We start from the raw sequence: 3533 nt of genomic DNA, 5'->3' as shown, positions 1-3533 counted from the left end.
TATCAAGGTTGGCATTTTGGAGGTAAGCCGGGTTCGGAGTTGTGCAATCTGTTGAAGTCCTAGCCGGCTTGCAGCATCACGGAGTCAAGATATGTGTGGGGAGGTGAAAGGGGGAATGAAAGGTGAGCGCTGGAAGGGCCCAGACAGTGCTGACTGGACATTCTGGAACAGGTACTTGGTTGGCGAGGGGGGGGGGAGTTTTGTTCTTGAGGTATTGGAGCTCATAATTGGAGAGACTGTGAAATGGAAATGTAAAAGAGTTTGACGAGCTTAGGCACCACAATTCCATCATCGGACACAATGCCTGAAGACGATAACAGCAAACATGATGAGGTTGGTTGATTGCCATGCTGTCCTTGCAACAAAGAAAAGCACAGACATTTCGGCAATGCAGATGACCTAGCCTGTTAAAAAAGGAAAACATGACAACAAGATGATGAGCTTGAGCACTAACAGCAACGCAATGAAGTCGATTACCACACTGTCCTTACAAGCAAGGAAAGTGCGAAAAGTGCAGTCGTTTCAAACACGTATATCCAACCCCTGAGATGCGGATGATAAAGGTAAAAGCTAAAAAAGGTCCTGACACCAAGGATGAAGCAGGAAAGAGTAATTAAAAGGCACACACCTGAATAGAGATACAATAATGGCAAACGGGATAAAATTGGCTACTGCACTATACTTGCAGTCAAGATGTTCCAACCAACAAGGTACAGATGCTCCAATCACGCGTTTTCCAACCTTTTAAGGTGCAGAGAATAAGAGTGAAAGCGACAAGGTATGGTACAATAATGACAAACAGGGGAAAATGGTTGCTGCATTGTACTTGTAATCAAGAAGAACACAGACATTCCAATCGCACGTTGTAGGAGAAATAACGGTCACACTATGGGAACCCATTATGGAAATATGCCAGATAAATCACAAAACCCCATACGACAAGTAGATATGAGAAAATAGAAGGACCGGAATTTTAATGAATTTTTACGAATTTTTACGCATTATTATGACCATATGCGATAAATTGAAAGAAAGAAAATTAGCAAAAATACTTCAAGCTTAGCATTAACAAGACGGAATTCTTGGGGGAATTTATAGCAAATATTAAACAAAGAATTAGGACAATCGACCAAGATTTGACTATTAAAACAATCAGAGAACCTCCATGGAAACTACTTTCCCACATCTGCACACGTAGCCAATGATGGAAGTACCACGGAATAAGGATTCCTCAGGAACTAATGCAAAATTCAAAGTCGTGTTTATAATAGGAAATGTAGATGTCCCCCAAACGGACCCAATGAAAGTAATTACAGGGAAAACTACCCATAAACGATGGAGATATGACTAAAACTCCTGCAAAACGAGGACAACGTTTAAAAAGCAAGCACGAAGACTAACCAGTAACGACCGAGACGAGCTTGATAGCCCATTAGAAAGGAAGGGATCTAATCTTAATCCACCCAAATTTTCATAATAAAAGGATCATGCATTAATGAGATATCCAATAATGGGAATAGCGACATCAAAAGTCCGAGCTCAGAGAAAAGACGATGTTTACGTAGGATCCGTAATTAAAACATACAACGAAATTTACACAGAAATTATGAAAAGTAGGGAACTGTAGTTATGCAAATTTTCAGCCCAAACGGTCCAGCCGTTGTGAAGTTATACCCATGATGGGAATATAGAAATCTGCATCATGTTTAATGACACGTGAGGGTGGTGATGCGAAGGGAACCGGCCATTGGAACCAAGATCCGCACTTCGGCAGATCGCAAAGACCAATTTCCGTCCAAATAAGGAAGAGCCTGGTCAAAACAAAGCACAGAAAGTGCAAAACAACCTTAGATCATGAGGGAAAAATCTGAAATAAATCACAGAAGCCCATATGAAAGATATAAACACCCGCACATACCATAAATCCCGAGCAATTAAATGGAAACAGCGCCCGCATACGAACGACTATGGGAACAACAACACAACTTTAGTACCATTGGAAAGGTGGGAATAAATGAAAATTTATGATACCAAGAACATGAGAAAACATCCAGAAATGAATGAGATACAAGGACATGAAGTTAGAAACCTGAAAACATGCAGGAAGACAGCTTCAAGAGGTCCAGAGCCCTAAATAAAATACATAAAAATATGATATCTTCGAGGACGACCTACTATAACAACGAACAATACATATGGAGGATTAGGATGTGATAATACAAAGGGGAATCAGGGAATATGAACGAAATTCACGAAAACCACTAAACTACGACGGACCATGGCAGGAATTTTAGGGAACGATATTCTAATGAAGTGGAGAGCTATAATACATTCGTTTGAGTAATTCTTGACTACTAGCAACTTTTTCTGTCATATCCGTGCATACCCGACCCCGACCCGACTTCCGGACCTCCACCCTCTTCACCTCCGGAGTCATAACCTACCGCTGCCGTTCCGATACTCACCTTCGGTCCTGGCAACACACCTCCTCCTTACCTCTCCGACCCTATCTCCGTCCGCTCCGATACTCACCTTCGGACCTGACTACTCTCCTTTCCGCCACTCCTTCTCCCTTACCTTTCCCCTCTCTCCTCCCTCTGTTACTCCTCCGCCACCCTTCCGCCAAGTTACGACCTTCCACCGCTGTCCCGTACTTCGCACTCGGACACCGCTCGTACCTTGCTCCGAGCCTCTGTCATAGTCCCTACCTCGGACTTTGACTCCACCTCAGTCTTAGTCCATTGCATTGGTGACCTCATACTACGTAAACACCATTGCCAATATCCCTCGGACTTTCAACCCTGCCTCCATAACCTCCGTAAGCTCTGCAACCCCCAAGCTTCGCGGATCACCTTCGGCACTCTCGCCGCTTGTAATGTATTTCTCGCGTTTTCCCCTCATCCCTATTTGGGCTACTGCTTCTTCCTATTCTAGCCAGTTAGTCATCATCCCCACTTCCCCTCATCCTCCTGCCCCTCTGGGCCTCGCCCTCCCTACCTCCTTTCGGACGTATCACAGGTCCTGCCTTATGACCTTCGGTACCGCTCCGCTCCTTCTACCCTTTGTTCCCATTCGGACGTCTTCGTTCCGATTCGGTTACCCTTTGTTCTCCTTGTGCTTTTGCCCCTTCCATTATATATATTGGCGCTTGTACATACTCGTTTTGGTTTAGTCCGAAATCGACCTGAAATGCCCCCTAGAGACTTCCTGCTCACCTACTGTGAAATTAAGGACCAAATGGACAAACAGCAATGGCACAGCGCTCTGCTTGAGTCGCTGAGGCCAAGGTCCCTCCATGCTAAGTCTCCGATTCCACTCCGGAGTCGTCTGTTTCCGCCCGGTTCTAACATTTTCTTTCGGTTTTAAACCTGAATAATTCACTCATTTACCATTTCAAGTCTCATTTTAACTAAATGTCACTGAATAAAAATGGAATAAATCAGCTGAAGGTCTCAGCACAGCCATACGCATAGTAATGCGAAGTTTGAATTCAGAATCACCGAGTCATAGCAAATTTAATGGTATATATAAGG

This window comes from Cantharellus anzutake (assembly GCF_015039405.1).
Source record: "Cantharellus anzutake strain C23 chromosome Unknown EI90scaffold_9, whole genome shotgun sequence".
Taxonomy (NCBI): Eukaryota; Fungi; Basidiomycota; class Agaricomycetes; order Cantharellales; family Hydnaceae; genus Cantharellus; species Cantharellus anzutake.
This window is presented reverse-complemented; position numbering follows the sequence as displayed.